The 18,987-nt window shown below is 34.9% G+C and overlaps 1 protein-coding gene across 12 annotated transcripts in view; it reads left to right on the plus strand.

Moving 5' to 3' along the window:
* Positions 1-18,987, plus strand: part of MAGI2 (membrane associated guanylate kinase, WW and PDZ domain containing 2) — a 1,476,658-nt gene that overhangs the window by 2,564 nt on the left and 1,455,107 nt on the right. The gene's annotated exons all lie outside the window — the stretch shown is intronic.

Consider the following 18,987-nt stretch of genomic DNA (forward strand, 5'->3'; position numbering starts at 1 on the left):
GTGGGCATCGCGCGTCACGTGCGCACTGACTAACCCCTGCGCTCACCCCTAGCCAGCACGGAGGAGGAGGCTCCGGAAGAAGGCGCGGTGCTAGGAGCGCAGTCTAGTGCTGGGCGGGGGTCGGAGGAGATGAATGGTTGTCGGCGTGGACTTTACTCAGGGGTTGCTCTCATTGAGTGGAAGTCCTCTGTGGTTGGGCTCTCCTCAGGCTCCGATTTGGGGGGCGTGTTTTGGGGGAGGAGTTGGATGAAACCCTGGCCGGTTCCAGCCCAGGCTCCCTCAGCTCCAACCTGACTTAAATGAACCTCAGCTGGAGGCTGTGATGTAGATTTGGGGAGATTGGAATCATCCAGAACTCCCTGTCTTTGCTTGAAGGAAAATTATGGTGCAGAAGGAGAGAAGAGTGAGATAAAAGTTTGAATAGAGGACAACTTTAAGTAGAATAAAGTAGTAGCTTTTTTTCTTTTTTAGCTCACTGCACAATTCGTGTGCGGTGTGTATGGATATTTGCGTCACAGGCATATTAGCATAAGGGTTTGTTGTTGTCGTCGATGTTACACTGTTTGTCCTGACTCAAAGGTGGAATTGATCATGTCATTACCTGCATTTTGCCACGTAATCATGATCAGCTGCTAAGAAATGCTTTTACGGAGATGTACCGCACTGTTAAATTCTCTAAAAAACTTGTTTTAAAATAAACAAGAGAAAAAGAAGTCTTGGGCAAAGTTTCTTAAATGTAAATTGCCATACAAGAAAATGTTTTCCTTGGGGATTCTTGAGTATTAAGAGGTAATAAATTGAGATAGTTATTATAAGTCAACATAGCTCCATACTATATAACACTGAAGGGATATGAGTTTGGTAGGAAGGAAAATGGAGTAGCTTGATATTTATGAAGATAAGATACCTAAGGTTCAAATACAGAGATTCATGTTAACATGTTCGATGTCAAAATACCACCTTATAGGAATAGACATAAATGTAAAGATCTTTGGGTACGAAAAGTCTACTACACAACTAATGACCATGGTTTTGTTGGCCAAGTGCTTGATATTTGTCATGGAACGTGGCTGCGAAAGTTAAGCGTTGTTAAATTGGACTTAACAGAGTCCCACAAAGGGATGCCCTATTATAGTTTGCAGTGATCACCACATCTTTAATGTTGTGTTCAATTCTGAGCACTCCTTGTTGAGGCGGACGTTGGCAAACTGTCACACTAGCAAAGATAAGTTCAAAAGAGAAATAAAGGAAGATTATTGTGTATTATAGATGTATTCTATGAAACGCCGTGGAAAGACTTAACTTGGAGAAGTGAGAAAATGAAAGCTATCATTAAATAGCGAAAAGCTATGAAGTAAGAAAAGGAATTCTGACTATCCTGTGATAGCCCACAAGACAAAATGGTGATAAATCTATGAGAAATTTGAAAGGATGAAGCAGCTTTACTTTCATTAAATCATGAGCTTTCTAACAGAGTTTTCCAAAAATTCGTGAGCACCCTGTTGGCTGAAGTTCCCATCATTGTGGGTATCCATGAAGAGGCTGAAATGACCATATGCCACGGATTCCTATATAAGATGAGGACCTGGATTAGATATTATTTGAATCTTGCCATAATTTGATCTAATGTGGTCGGAGATCACTCTTGTATTGAATTTTATGTGGACGATTATTGCTTTTAGAAGTCAGAATATATGCTTCTAAAGTGATATATTGAGGGGAAAATCTCTTTTCTTTCTATATTAACCCTCAGTTTCGTGCTTCACTGGTTCATTGATGATAAATTTGTATAGTGATAGCCACAGAGCCCCACAGTTGATTCATCTCCTGAATCACTATTGACCAAAAACAAAACAAAACAAAATGTTTCTTTTACCTTTTGTGGAATAAGTAATTCTCTTGTATATTCTTTTAAATATGATTCATGTTGCTATTCTAATAATTCTTTTCCTCATCAAATCATAGATTTTTATTTATGATTATAAAAAATGAAATTTTTCAGAACCTTTACTATAGTGCCTGTGTGTCTTAGGTTTCAATACAGATGCCATTTACTGGAAAATCATTTAGAAACTCTTGGCCCAGTAGTTATATTTCGAGAGATGCAAAAGCTAGCATAGCTGAAAAACTTAAACATGGTTTGTTTAGCAAGTTGCATTTTTAAAACATTAATGAGATTGATTTTTGAATATTCATTCTGACATTGGGTATTATAGAGAAACTACAAGTATTATCACAGTTTAAGGAAGATTTTATAAAGAAAAGGTAAGATTTGAATGATAAGAATATTGTTAATAAGTGCACCAGGTGAAATTGCATTATGTACTTAATTTTTATTTACTTGTTTGCCTAATTTTACATTACAGTTATCATAATTTTAATCTGTCATAATTTTAAAAGGAGGTGAGCTGTTGGGAGTTCAAGACATTAGATTATATATATATATATACACATATATATACATATATGTGTATATATATGTGTATGTATATATATACATATATATGTATATATTTTGTATTATATATTTATATTTTTTTTTTTTTATTTATTTTTTATATTGTTTTATATATATACATATATATGTATATAGATATCATAGTGTTTCTGCACTGTTTAAATACCGTCAAAACAATTTTTAAAGCTGTTTAATGAAATTCAAGGAATTATCTTTTTAATTTAAGCTTTCTGCTTTTAATCCACACAATAATAAACCACATATTAAAATATGGCTTATTGTCACACCCAATTATTTTTTATAAACTATGGCATTTTATTTATAATAATAAACTTTCCTCACCAAAGTATGTAATTCTAAATTAGCAGTAATTCTATGATCTCATTAATGCATCAGACCCAGTTGAAGAAAGTTTTTTGAGTGATGTTGAGATCTGTATGGAAGTGCTAAAGGTCTTCTTTCCTTTTTCTTTTCCCTTTTTTAAGGTTTGCCACTAAAGTTCACAGCAGCCAGTTACACAGGCCTTTGTGTCCTACATTCCTTGCACTATGGCTGCTAATGCATCTAGTACTGCATAGAGACCTACATAACCTGGACTTACTTTCCCATTTAGGATCTCACAATGGGAAATAAAAGGCAAAAAAAAAATTCTAATTCTTCCCATGTGGAAGATGGGCCAAATAAATCCTTTGAAATTCAGTTTTAGAGAAGATCTACATTGCTCTCCCTCCTACTGCTCCTTTCAAAGATACCTTCAAAGGAGAGTAGATCCACATTTATTAAGAGTCATACTTTCTTCTTGACTGACTTCAGGCTAGAATAATAGAGTCAGATCTCTATACTCCTTTGTATTTGAAAAGGTAAAAACAAATTATGTCAAATTTTCTGAAAATAAAGATTGACTTTTTTTCCATAGAAATGTGAGGTATATGAATAGTATTGTTTAATAAACAAAACATCGTTTAAACATTTTGATCAGTTTATAATTTTAGAAAGAAAGTACCGTTAATGTTTTGAACAAGGTTAATGAGACGGTTCTCTTGGGGCATAATTTATAAGTGATACCACTGTAGTTTTTTGGTAGATGTAGATAATTTAAATGGTATGACCTCGAATGTTAAATATGATTATTTGCTTTTTATCTGTACTATCTCTGTTCTTAATATTTACAGTTTAATCTTTTGGCATGTTTATTATGCTCACTTTCCTTTTCATTCCTTGTAACTCACAAATTCACTTTCATAATGAGAAAAGCATATTCACATTTGACATCTCCGATTGATTATAGTTTAATTAATGACTTTCAAACACATACAGACCCTGGCAGAATCATTTTCCTCAGAAGGTGGGGTAGAGCAGTAGTGTACCTTTAACGGTACACTCTCCTAAGTAGACCACCTAGTTTTGATTCCTGAGTGTGTCAGTTAGTGCTAGCTATATGTACAAGATAACTAACCTGGGGTAGTAATGCTACCTTAAGAATATTAGATAAGTTAGGTATTTAAAGCGTGTAGTATCTGGCAGGTGATAAGCATTATGTAGATTTTAGTAAATGCTATTGCAAACATTGGTCATTTTGAGCTAGTGACATTATGAGATGTTTTTAATTTTCAAGATATTTTACTCAATTCACATTTACTGAAAAATATGAAATGATTGACTAATTAATATACAGTATTTTGCAAGTTGTATTTTAAGGTTTTTATGCAGAATGAAATAAATGTTTTATTTGAAAAGAATTTATTTGAAGAATAATATCAATAAATACAATGGAACATATTTTCACCTTTTAAAAATAACTCCCACTGATCCTGCCTTTATGTGTAAACATCTGCTATTTTATATTTATTTTATACTTTAGACGTAGTTTATTTTTACATAGTAATTTATTTTCTTCATACCACATATCTTTACTCCCAAAGAATTGGTGAATATATTGAATTATTTACTCTAAACTTGACAACATAGAAATCCTATTAGAATTTATTAAGTTTAGGAGTTTATATTTCTTACATTAATACATCATTGTAGTTAAGAGTAAGTATCATGCTGTTGAACTTTTACTTCTCAGCTAGAAATTAAGCATCTCATAAAGAATAACAATAATAAAACAGTCAATTCATAAGTGTTCACAGTCAACAATGTATAATAAAGAAGAAATGCATCAAATTCAGCAAAAATAATACTTTGCATTTGTGAGTATTGCAATGTAAATAAGTAAAAAGGCAATTTGTATTGCATTTTATAGTATTTTATACTATACTATTTTTAGTATTTTATGGTACTGTTAAAATACCATTAAATTTAAATAATATTTAAATACTATTAAAGTACTATAGTACTATTAAAATACGATTTTATAGTATTTCTATACTTTGTATGAAAGAAATGCAATATAAGTAAGTCTCTGTATTAATACTGTTACAAGGTGAAGCAACCAACAATACTTCTACTGCTAGCTTCCCCATAATTTTAGCATTTTAGTTGAATTAATCCTATTTTGCAATTCAATGGAAACATCTACCTTGAAGCTCCAGGGTTCAATATTAATTTCTAAAAATCTCTCCTAGCTATAATCTGGCTATATATTATGACAACAAACATACAACTTCCTTAGTTTTGTGACTTTATTATTACTTACTCCATTCTATTCTCAGCTCTCTTCTGTCTCTAGTAAGTATTTGTTATATTTCCTTTCATAAAAGTAAATCATCTTATATAGAAAACTTAGTAAGATAATAATTGCTGAATTTATATTGTTAAAGACTTGCATAGGGACATACATCTGCTAAAAGATATAGTACAATGTCCATATCATCATAGATAATTAATACACATTGCTTTTATTATTACATCTTACTGACATCTTTGTCAACTCTAAAAGGACTTCATATTGAGATTTTTTTTAAAAAGTTAAAATTTGTGTTAAGTTTAATATATATTGTTGACTGTTTTGAGTGGTCTGGAAGAAACAATAAAAGTTTCCTTCTTTGATAAGTTATTGAATATTAACTCAATTGCATCCCATTGATATACTTTTATTTTTTCATTTATTTATTATTATTTTTTTTTTGAGATGGAGTCTCACTCTGTCATCCAGGCTGGAGTGCAGTGGCACGATCTCGGCTCACTGCAAGCTCTGCCTCCCAGGTTCATGCCATTCTCCTGCCTCAGCCTCCCGAGTAGCTGGGACTATAGGTGCCCACCACCATGCCCGGTTAATGTTTTTGTATTTTTAGTAGAGATGGGGTTTCACCGTGTTAGCCAGGATGGTCTTGATCTCCTGACCTCCTGATCCACCTGCCTCGGTCTCCCAAAGGGCTGGGATTACAGGCGTGAGCCACCGCGCCCGGCCCCCATTGATATACTTTCAAAGATCCATTAGGCTAATGAGTGGATGATTTATATGAATGGCTAGATTTGTTTCAATATTTGAAATAATTAGATGGCTTGCTCTACCTGGGAAAATAATTTCTCCATGTAATCGTTACATGAATCCTTATGAGGTTTTATGCCATTTTTATTTATTTTGGCTTACTTTAAAAAAAAAAATCACTGTTAAAACCATGGCAGTTTAAGCCTAAATACTTGCTATACTTTGGATATATCATTGGATATACCCAAACACAGATATGTTACAGAAGAAAAAAATAAAACTTTATAGTGCAAAGTAAGAGAGATTTTGTCTATGTTGAATTTTCTTCTTTTTTTTTATTGTAGTTTAAGTTTTAGGGTACACCTACACAACATGCAGGTTAGTTACATATGTATACATGTGCTGTGTTGGTGTGCTACACCCATTAACTGGTCATTTAACATTAGGTATATCTCCTAATGCTATCCCTCCCCCCTCCCCCCACCCGACAACAGGCCCCGGTGTGTGATGTTCCCCTTCCTGTGTCCATGTGTTCTCATTGTTCAATTCCCACCTATGAGTGAGAACATGGAGTGTTTGGTTTTTTGTCCTTGCAATCATTTGCTGAGAATGATGGTCTCCAGCTTCATCCATGTCCCTACAAAGGACTTGAACTCATCATTTTGTATGGCTGCATAGTATTCCATGGTGTATATGTGCCACATTTTCTTAATCCAGTCTATCATTGTTGGACATTTGGCTTGGTTCCAAGTCTTTGCTATTGTGAATAGTGCCGCAGTAAACATATGTGTGCATGTGTCTTTATAGCAGCATGATTTATAATCCTTTGGGTATATACCCAGTAATGGGATGGCTGGGTGAAATGGTATTTCTAGTTCTAGATCCCTGAGGAATCGCCACACTGACTTCCACAATGGTTGAACTAGTTTACAGTCCCACCAACAGTGTAAAAGTGTTTCTATTTCTCCACATCCTCTCCAGCACCTGTTGTTTCCTGACTTTTTAATGATGGCCATTCTAACTGGTGTGAGATTGTACCTCATTGTGGTTTTGATTTGCATTTCTCTGATGGCCAGTGATGATGAGCATTTTTTCATGTGTCTGTTGGCTGCATAAATGTCTTCTTTTGAGAAGTGTCTGTTCATATCCTTTGCCCACTTTTTAATGGGGTTGTTTGTTTTTTTCTTGTAAATTTGTTTGAGTTCATTGTAGATTTTGGATATTAGTCCTTTGTCAGATGAGTAGATTGCAAAAATTTTCCCCCATTCTGTAGGTCGCCTGTTCACTCTGATGGTAGTTCCCTTTGCTGTGCAAAAGCTCTTTAGTTTAATTAGATCCCATTTGTCAATTTTTGCTTTTGTTGCCATTGCTTTTGGTGTTCTAGACATGACGTCCTTACCCATGCCTATGTCCTGAATGGTATTGCCTAGGTTTTCTTCCAGGGTTTTTATGGTTTTAGGTCTAACATTTAAAGTCTTTAATCTATCTTGAATTAATTTTTGTATAAGATGTAAGGAAGGGATCCAGTTTCAGCTTTCTACATATGGCTAGCCAGTTTTCCCAGCACCATTTATTAAATAGGGAATCCTTTCCCCATTTCTTGTTTTTTTTCAGGTTTGTCAAAGATCAGATGGTTGTAGATGTGCTGCATGATTTCTGAGGGCTCTGTTCTGTTTCATTGGTCTATATCTCTGTTTTGGTACCAGTACCTTGCTGTTTTGGTTACAGTAGCCTTGTAGTATAGTTTGAAGTCAGATAGCGTGATGCCTCCAGCTTTGTTCCTTTGGCTTAGGATTTACTTGGCGATGCGGGCTCTTTTTTGGTTCCATATGAACTTTAGTTTTTTCCAATTCTGTGAAGAAAGTCATTGGTAGCTTGATGGGGATGACATTGAATCTATAAATTACCTTGCGCAGTGTGGCCATTTTCACGATATTGATTCTTCCTACCCATGAGCATGGAATGTTCTTCCATTTGTTTGTATCCTCTTTTATTTCATTGAGCAGTGGTTTGTAGTTCTCCTTGAAGAGGTCCTTCACGTCCCTTGTAACTTGGATTCCTAGGTGTTTTATTCTCTTTGAAGCAATCGTGAATGGGAGTTCACTCACGATTTGGCTCTCTGTTTGTCTGTTATTGGTGTATAAGAATGCTTGTGATGTTTGCACATTGATTTTGTATACTGAGACTTTGCTGAAGTTGCTAATCAGCTTAAGGAGATTTTGGGCTGAGATGATGGGGTTTTCTAGATACACAATCGTGTCACCTGCAAACAGGGACAATTTGACTTCCCCTTTTCCTAATTGAATACCCTTTATTTCCTTCTCCTGCCTGATTGCCATGGCCAGAACTTCCAACACTATGTTGAATAGGAGTGGTGAGATAGGGCATCCCTGTCTTGAACCAGTTTTCAAAGGGACTGCTTCCAGGTTTTGCCCATTCAGTATGATATTGGCTGTGGGTTTGTCATAGATAGCTCTCATTATTTTGAGATACGTCCCATCAATACCTAATTTATTGAAAGTTTTTAGCAGGAAGGGTTGTTGAATTTTGTCAAAGGCCTTTTCTGCATCTATTGAGATAATCATATGGTTTTTGTTGTTGGTTCTGTTTATATGCTGGATTATGTTTATTGATTTGCGTATGTCTAATGAAAAAATTTGTAGAAGAAATTTTATCAACCTCATAACTGCCTTATAGTGAAACACATGCATATGATATCAGGAAGTTTTCTGTAAATACCATGGATTTTATTAAGTGACTCTGTGAAATGAAACAAAAAGAAACAAAACTATTTAATTAAAAACCAAAATGTGTATTTAAAAATCTGTTTTTATATTACATTGTGTTTGAAGATGTTTGTTAAAAAGTGAATTTCCCAATTCCAACATAAATTGAATTATTTATATTGCCATGGATCAAGAGTAGCACAAAAACTGTTTATACTTTACATTGTAACTTAATAGATCACAGAGAATGTCTGAGTAAAAATAATACAAAAACAATTGCATACATTTTTAACATTTTGTATTTTACAAGTGAGTATTGTTGCTTATATGAATGTTTTGTGTTGCTATGTAGAGGATAATAAGTGCTATAGAAACCCACAGATTAATCTAGTGACATACCCTGAACTTGTCAAATCTGATTAGCCAGATTTTGTAAACACCAATAAATTTCAGAGTTATGAAATGTCCAGTGTTGCTTTTTGTGAATTTTTTTTTAAAGGAGTCTCACTTTGCTCTTCTTCGGTCTAGTGTGGGAGTCACCCCAGTGAACAACAAATGTGTTCTGCACCTTTAGATACATGGAATACACACACACACACACACACACACACACATTTCAAACACTAAGGTTCAGGCTGGAGTATAGTGGCATCATCTCTGCTCGCTGAGACCTCCGACTCCTGGGTTCAAGTGATTCTCCTGCCTCAGCATCCCAAGTAGCTGGGACTACAGGCACCTACCATCACACCTGGCTAATTTTTGTATTTTTACTAGAGATGGGGTTTTACCATGTTGGCCAGGCTGGTCTTGAACTCCTGACCTCAAGTGATCTGCCCACCTCTGCCTCCCAAAGTGCTGGGATTACAGGCGTGAGTCACCATGCCCAGCCTTGTGAAGCATTCTGATCTGCAATACCTAATTTCCTTTTTTTTTCACAGTCTATGATGTGAGGATGTTAAACTCTTTACTTTGCTAGACAAAGTTTCTTCAAAGCATAGCAAGTATTTAGGCTTGGAGGTTCACTAAAATGTTCCAAAAGTCTTGGCTTATTTCTAAAAACACCCTGAACATAGATAACGGTAATCATACCATTCTAGCAAGTCATATACTTAGGGAGTAGACATTTTGTTTGCGTGAAGAGTGGAGGCTGAATAAGCAGAAGAACATCGATTCCCTCTTCTGGAAGAGCAAGAGCTTTATCAAAGATGCTATTACCTACTAGCAGTTAAAATACTCAAGTCCTCTTTCTTAGTGTTTCTTCTGAAACAGTATCTATAGTTGGATCTCCTTTTTCTCTTGAGTTGGAAGTTCCTATGCTTTGCTCTTCTTCAGTCTAGTGTGGGAGTCACCCTAGTGAACAACAAATTTGTTCTGCATCTTTGGATACATGGAACACACACACACACACACACACACACACTTCAAACACTAAGGTTCAGTGCCAGCTTTTAAATAAATAGTCTCAGAAAGGCACTTATGCATGTGAGGATACAGCCTTATTTTAGGGGAAACAGTTACATTAAACTATTCCATGTGTGACAAATCAAGCTGAAAAGCTTGCATAGTCACCCATCAATTTTCAATTGTGAGTGATGTTTTTAACCCTTATTAACTCTGATTATGAGAGTCCATGAAGACATAATGAAATAAAGCACCTAAACGATTTCTATGTGTTGTATATATTAGTTGTTGAGAAGTGATAAAAGGAAGTCAGATTTAAAAGTTTGGATTTTGGTCATTTTTATTTGTATCATAAAGTGGCTGGTGGACCACATAATGTACAAGCTAATGTGCTGGTGTTACAATATATGGGATAATATCCTAATATTAATGTTACAAGGTACAGGATTATAACCTTCTATTAATGTTACAAAAGAAGAGGCAGGGACAAGGTACATACTTATTCATGAACTGGATAATGCATTTGCAGAATGGCTTACATTTTTATTGGTTTAAATGTCTCAGAGTAAAATGAGAGACCTGCATTCAATAATATGAATATATGGTATATTGGAATTATAAAATATAATTATTAAAAATAAGTTAAATGATGCCTAATTTATACGTGTTTAGCTAAAGTACAAGTACTGGCCTTGCTTTGGTGAGAAATCAAAAGTGTAAAGAAAAACTAAAACTAAGTTTAAGTGGAAAGGATCCCACAAGTTTTTGCCATAAAGTGAAGAAAATAATATTTTGAAGTACATTAATGTTTTAAATTTAAAATCATTTTCCTTATGTCAGATTCATTATGAAGTACATACTATATATGAATGTGCAAAATACTGTCTGTGTATCTGGCTTGAAAAAGGGAATGTGTAAAATACATGTATACTATAAATGAAATATAAAACTGTATAAATTTAATATATTTGCTAGCCCAAACAGTATGCTAAATTGAATCAATAAAATGCCTTTTTATATTCTTATCCCAAATCTCCCTTTTAAAATTAACTGGAAAGTCTTCATTGTCTAATATAAAATCCATGATGCCTTTTATCATTGGGGAAATTGACGCTTTTAACATTGACTAAGGAGATGCTTTGCTTCAGTTGAATATCTTTTCAGATGGAACTTAGAAAACCACAAAGTAAGTTACTGAAGAAATTGTTGGTTGTCTACCTGGAATGTATTTTGTCTCCTCCTCCCCAACTTTCTTAGTATCAAAATGCCAGTTTTGTTCAAGTATCCACATGTTGATAACACTGGTAAGTGTTTCATTCAGGATGGCCTCAGACCACGGGAAGGAACTAGACTAAATCAAGCAAGGTAATTCCATCTCTTCACCAGTTATTAGTTTAGGAAATGGCTTATAACCCACTTCTAAGTAAGGAAAAGTAAATTCCCTTGGGGAGTTTCTGATAAATTTCTTAGTTCTTCAGATAAGATTCAACAGAAGACTGTTTACTTTTCTGCCTATGAAAGTTGCTCCACATGGAGGTGGTGCCTGAAGCCACAGTAGTCATGTTGTGATCGTGAAGAGAGCTAGCTGAAAGGTGGAGGGTGGCAGTACAGAATGAGGAAAAGCTACTGGCTCCTTAAAGAACTGCTGAAATAATGAAGCTAGGACTAGCACTATCTCTGGACTCCTTGTTATTGAGGTAATAATATAGTACACAAGATATTTAAGCCATTTAGATTTGTTTTTTTGTTACTTGCAGCCAAAATAATTCTTACTTATATAAGCCTATTTATATAACTATACATTATAGGAATGGAAAAATATGTTTTATTCCTATTTTATTGTTTTGGAGATATTGGTAAATATTTTCTTTACCAATATAAGGAGTATCTTTACCAAGATAAGGAGTAATCTTGGAGAATACATCATGATGTATTTTCCAGCTACATAAGCTCAGTCAAATTCTAGGCACGTCTCCATTACCTCACTGAATTTTGCTCTGGTAGGGCTCAAGAAATTTTTTTACCATTCTGAAGTAATATGTAGGAACACAAATTCATTTTAAAATTATCCAAAATAGAACATAATCAAGAAAGCAAGGCCAGGCGCGGTGGCTCACGCTCGTAATCCCAGCACTTTGGGAGGCCGAGGCGGGCGGATCACGAGGTCAGGAGATCGAGACCACGGTGAAACCCCGTCTCTACTAAAAAATACAAAAAATTAGCCGGGCGTGGTGGTGGGCGCCTGTAGTCCCAGCTACTCGGAGAGGCTGAGGCAGGAGGATGGCATGAACCCGGGAGGCAGAGCTTGCAGTGAGCCGAGATTGCGCCACCGTACTCCAGCCTGGGCGACAGAGCGAGACTCCGCCTCAAAAAAAAAAAAAAAAAAAAAAAGAAAGCAAACCAGCCACAAAAATATACCAACAATGCATGCAAAAACCAACTTGAAGTATTTTTTTAAAATTATGTAGTGTTTACAGATGCCTTTGCTATTGATCCAGGAGTGCATGTAATTATAAACTGACTCATCAAAGTGTTCTAACTCCATTTTCCAAGGCTAGAATCCATTAACTTATTATGAGACTCTCCAATAAGAGCATGTAAAGAAAAAAAAAAAAGAACAAAGAAATGCTGCGATATCTAAGTTTGAGGAAAAGCCAGGGGATCCCAGGAAGGAAACTAAGACTGAACTAAGAGCACTCTTAATATCGAGTGAGTGGTCAGTACTGCCAAGCAAAGCAAAAATGGCTAGAAACATGAGCTCTGAAATGTTGCCATTGCATTTGGCAAAAATGAAGATCATCTTTATTGGTGCTATTTCAGGGGAGTGGATGGCCACATATCACAGGGTTGAAGAATGAATAGGAAGTGAGAAACTGTAAATCGTGTATGCATACCACTCCTCAAGAAACTTGCTTAGTAGTAAGGGGTAATGGATAATTGTTCTGTAAGAAGAAACATGGTTAGGAGGAATAGGAGTTTGTGTGTGTGTTTGTGTGTGTGTGTGTGTTATGATGGAAGAGACTTGAACTTTAATTTCTGTATTTGTGTCATAAATTTACTTTCTTCCATCAGGATAAAAATATTCTAGCAAATTAAGATCCTTTGATTAATTGAATAAATAATTATTCATTAATTTTTGTTTTATGTCATGCTAAAGCTGGGTCCTGGCATTAAAATGATAATAAGGATCAGATTCTATCCTCTAAGAATGCAGAGTAGGAGAGGCAAAAATATAAAAGCAAACCTTAAAACACTGTGCTCAGTGTGATGGTACAGGAGTAAACATTACTACCTTTACAGCACATAGGAGGGACAGGAAGAAGCAGGGGAGTATAATATAGAGAGTGTGGATCTTGGAGTCTGAAGACTTAATTGGATTTGAGCTCTAAGTCTATGGCTATCGCTTCCTTATGATGGGACTGACATTTTCTGAGCCTCTGTCTCCTCATGTTAGAGGGTGGTTATTAGAATCCAGGAAGATAGGACAGGTGGAAATGTTTTGTAAAACGCTTAGTGCAGTTCCATTGGAAACATTGTTTAGAGATGGAAGATAGCAAGTGGAGCTGGGGAGTGCTGCATAGAATAAGAGATCTTTGAGATTGTCTCTAAAGCTTAAGTAGGAATTCAAGAAGGGAGGTGTGGGAAGCAGAGAGAAGAGCATGACCCAAGGTGGGAGAGGGAAAAGATGATCTGCCTGTGTAGGAAAATAAATATAGACCAATGAGGCCAAAGAAAGGGGTGACTGAGCACTTCTGGAGGCAACCGAGGATTTTTCCAGAAAGGAAACTTGGAGCCATATCAAGGAAGGCCTTACTTAGAAACGTAAAAATTGTGGTCATTGTACTGTAGGTGGATAAAGCCTATGGACATTATGCTGTAGGTGGATAAAGCCAGTGAAGGTGTTTAGGGTAAGGAGAAACATAAAGTGGTTTTCTGTTTTTGGTTTTATTTCATGGGAGGGATTGGGGGAAGGGAGAAAATTTGGTTTCAGTTACTTGTGGAGGAGAGAAGAAACTGAGAGCAAGGCTTAAGTTTTGGCATCAGTACTGGGAACGGAGGGAGGAGGTGAGCTTGAAACATATTTAAGAATGGTGTGAGTAAGAATTTACATCCAATGGAATGGGTGGTAGTGGTGAAGGGGAGGCACTAGGCAAAAATGACTTTCAGGTTTCTGACTTAGGGCTAGGTGTGTGAAGGAGATGAAGATGCCATTAACTGCAAAGACTAAAATTTAATGTACAGAGGAAATGGCTTTAGCTGTTCTAGAAAAAGAAAATTGCTATCTTTGAGAACTGCAGAAGTAGTAGCATGCTATTTCCACAATATTTCAGAATATTGTGGTTCTTAGTGCATAAGTAATATATGCATATATATTCATAAGATAGTTATAACTGATATTTTATTTAAAACAATTTAGATTAGGCATTGGAATTAAAGATGGTGAGTTAACAAAATTAAGTTAGAAATGGCCTATTTTATATTTTTAGGAGATTTTCTTGTTTCATTTTGCTCCAGTTGGTATTAAAGAACACTGTGTGGAGAATAATGAGCACCGGCTGGTATAATGTGTTTGAGGTACCTGGCAGATGGCATGTTTCTGATTGACAAACATTGTTGGTCACATATATCTAGAGCTCACAGGATTGTTGGACCTTCAGTGTAGAGAGTTCAGATGTACTGTTTTTACAGTAATAGCTGTTGCCTGGCAAAGAGCTGTAGTCCCATTAGAAGAGCATTGAAAATGAGAAGAGACCAAGAGTGGAAATTTGAGGAATGCCTGTATTTAACATGCCTGCACATACATTCTTTTTTACTTATTTCTAATAGGGGAAGAGTAGGACATACATCTATAATAATATACAAACCAGTCTTCTTAAATTGAGTTTTTCTTAATGGGTAGCATATGGAATTGATTCCTCATATATACAGAATATTAATTTATCATTTATAAACACTAAAGATAACATTTTTACTTTATTAGCAAGTCAGATACAAACAGTAATAGTAAGAATTCCATCTTTGACAATGCTACTTTTATCAGTTATATGGTTTCAGTCTTAATTCAAAGACCACAGAACCTAAACAATACCCCAGTTTTTGATTCTGTAAAGTGCTAATTTAAGACCAACCTTCTTGCCCATTGCTGTGACGTTCTAGGCTATACTTGGAGCAAATGTTGAAACAATCTTTTCTCTAGGTTGTACTAGGAATTACTCTTTGAGTACTATGTTTGTAATGAGTTACTTTCCTTTGACATATAAAATTATTCAGTTATTTTATATGGCAATAGTGAGAATATATATCTTTTTGAAAGCTTAGTTTACTAATATATATATGTGTGTGTATGCATGTGTGTGTATATATATATATATCAAAAACCATCCTGTATACCTTAAAGATATACAATTTCAATTTTTTAAAAAAGAAAAATATCTTCTTTTAAAAATTTTCAAATTTTGTTTTAGATTCTGCTACAGGTTTGTTACAAGGATATATTGTGTGATGCTGAGGTTTGAGGTACTATTGAACCCATCACTCAGGTAGTTACGTAGTACCCAACAGGTAGTTTTTCAACCCTTGTCCACTCTCTCACTCCCGCCTCTGGCAGTCCCCAGTGTCTATTGTTCCCATGTTTATGTCCACGTGTACCAATGTTTAGCTTCCACTTATAAGTGATAATATGTGGTATTTGGTTTTCTGTTTCTGCATTAATTTTCTTAGGATAATGGCCTCCATACATCCATGTTGCTGCAGAGAACATTATTTTTTTTTTTTCATGGCTGCATAGTAATCCATGGTGTATATGTACCACCAGTTCTTTCTTTATCCAGTTCACCAGTGATGGGAATATAGGTTGATTCCATGGCTTTGGTATTGTGTTTAGTGCTGCAGTGAACATATGCATTCAGGTATCTTTTTGATAGAACAATTTACTTTTGTTAGGTATATACCCAGTAATGGATTACTGGGTTGAATGGAAATTCTATTTTTAGTACTTTGAGAATTCTCCAAACTGCTTTCCACAGGGATTGAACTAATTTAGAATCCCACCAACAATGTATGAATATTCCCTTTTCTCCACAACCTCACCAGCATCTGTTATTTTTTGACTTTTTAATAGTAACCATGCTTATTGGTGTGAAATGATATATTATTGTGGTTTTATTTGCATTTCTCTGAAGATTAGTCATGCTCAGTATTTTTAATATGTTTTTTGACCACTTGTTTATTTTTGAGAAGTGCCTGTCATGTCCTTTGCCCAGGTTTTAATGGGGTTATTTGTTTATTGCTTGTTGAGTTGTTCAAGTTCCTTATAGGTTCTGGATATTAGTCCTTTGTCAGATACATAGTTTGCAAATATTTTCTCCTATTCTTTAGGTTGTCTGTTTACTCTGTTGATAGTTCCTTTTGCTATGCAAAAGCTCTTTAGTTGACTTGGGTTCCACTTGTCAATTTTTGTTTTTGTTGTGATTGCCTTTGAGGACTTCTTAGTCATAAATTATTTGTCAAGGCTCATGTCCAGAAGCATATTTATTAGCTTTTCTTCAAGGACTTTTTTTTTTTTTTTTTTTGAGGTGGAGTCTTGCTCTGTCACCTAGGCTGGAGTGTAGTGGCGCGATCTCAGCTCACTGCAACCTCCGTGTTTCAGGACTTACATCTAAATCTTTAATTCATCTTGACTGAATATTTGTATATGATAATATATAGGGGTCCATTTTCATTCTATCATGTATGGATAGCCAATATCTCAGCACCATTTATTGAATAGGGAGTCCTTTCCCCAGTGCTTATTTTTGTCAACCTTGTTAAAGATCAGTTGGTATAGGTGTGAAGCTTTGTTTCCGGGCTCTTTACTGTTTTCCATTGGTCTATGTGTCTGTTTTTAGACACATAGCATATCCGTGCTGTTTGGATTACTGTAGCATTATAGTGTAGTTTGAAATCAGGTAATCGTGATGCCTCTAGCTTTGTTCTTTTGGCTTAGGATTGTTCTTGGCTATTCAGGCTCTTTTGGTTTCAGATGAATTTTATAATAAATTTTTTTTCTAATTCTGAGAAAAATGATGTTGGTAGTTTGATAGGAATAGCATTGAATCTGTAGATTGCTCTCGTTGGCATGGAAATTTTAATTGTATTAATTCTGCCAATTTATGAGCATGGAATAAAAAACTTTTCTATAGGTACCTTCTCAGTTCAAAGTCCCAGAAATGAAATGTAGACTATTTTAAACTGTATGTCCTACTAATTATGCTATAAATTAAAAGAATGGCATTTATAACACAGTGTCTGAAAGTTGTTATTTTATCCAGAATTGTCATATAAGAATTAGATCCGGATTCTCCTAATTTTTCATATCCCAATAAATTATGCACTTGTTTTGTATATAACAATGATTTGCCAATGAAGTTTTCAAGCATGGCATTTATACTAGACCTGGAACTCATCAAGGACAGGCAGCATTTAATTCATATTTGTTTCCCTAATACCTGGCACAATGCCTTAAAATATGTAGAATGTTTTTTAAAACATTCATTGAATGAATAAATATCAAAAGTTCTCTTTCTCTGTAACAGTTGACTTATTTGAGATACATTAAGGTTCTACAAAGAAACAAAACCACCAGGAAACTAAGATTAACTGATAGTTATAAGGAATTTGCTCATACAGTTCTGAAAGCTGTTATATCCTAAGATCTGCAGGATAAGTCAACAATGTGGAGACCCAGGAACACTGATGTTATGTTCCAGTCCAAAGGCCAGGAAGCTTGAGAGCCAGGAAGAACTGATGCTTCAATTCAAGTCTGAATGCAGAAAAAACAATGTTCCAGTTTGAAGGCAAGCAAGCAGGAGGAAGTCTCCCTTTTTTGAAGTAGGTCATCATTTTATTTCTATTTAGGCTTTCTACCAATTGAATGAGGCCCACCACATTAAGGAGAGCAACTTGCTTTATTCAGTATATCAATTTAAATGTTAATTTTTTGCAGAAACACCGAGAATAATGCTTGACCAAATAGCTGGGGACCCCATGGCCCAGTCAAGTTAATACATAAGATTAACCATTGCACACTTTAAGAACCTCTGTCCATAACTAATAAACATTGTAAGTACAGTCATTTTTACCTACAGCTCCATCTTTGAAAAAACACTTTAAAACAATTTAATTTCTTTCTGAATATACATAGAATTCACTATATTATGCTGTGGTAGATTTTTGGCAATGTGATCAATATTTACCTCATCCATTATGAGATTCATTTTGCATAATGTATTTTTCCCCCAAATCGGGCATAATGATGCCCTACTTTGTTCTGAAATGCATTTTTGCTCATAACTCATCTAAATTATGATATTTCCCAGTTTTTTTAATATCATTTTTGTCCTTACACTGAAACTGTTGTGAAAAAGTATATGTTTCTGTTTAATTTTAAAGTTACATGTTAAATACTTTAGCAGTGTGTAATCTACACTTTCTGTGATTCGAAAGAGTATGAGCTCTGTGGAAAGCTAGGATGCTGAGTCAATTACTCGTTGACATCTCATCTAAGAGAGTTTGGCTACTAATGATGGAGGCAGGATGACATTACCATAGATCTCCACTATCAAAAGACCCCTTAGAAATTTACTTAGAATAAGATATTTTCTTTATTGGGAGACTTCAATTGGCTTTTTTTTTTTTTTTTTTGCTCCAAAAGAGAGGTTTTCATCTAGTATAAGATTTGTTTCAGGCTTTTAGAAAAATAAAATTGTTCTATTTGAGAACTAAGGAAAATATAGAAATGATAGATTAAGTAGTTCATCGTAAATTAGTGATAAAATGGAATTCATGTGCTATCCTTCTTAAAAAATACCTTTCGATTGTCTGAGTAGTCAGAAATAAGTTTATTCCATCAAGGAAAATCACAATATACATTTTTGTATGAAGAATATATTTTTTCCCTTTTTGTTACACTTGATATTTTGATGTGTTTGGTTGATAGACAAATCAATTGCTTTTCTAATTTTTTTTAATTCATGTGTGAATCTCTG

The sequence above is a fragment of the Nomascus leucogenys genome, chromosome 13, assembly GCF_006542625.1.
Source record: "Nomascus leucogenys isolate Asia chromosome 13, Asia_NLE_v1, whole genome shotgun sequence".
NCBI lineage: Eukaryota > Metazoa > Chordata > Mammalia > Primates > Hylobatidae > Nomascus > Nomascus leucogenys.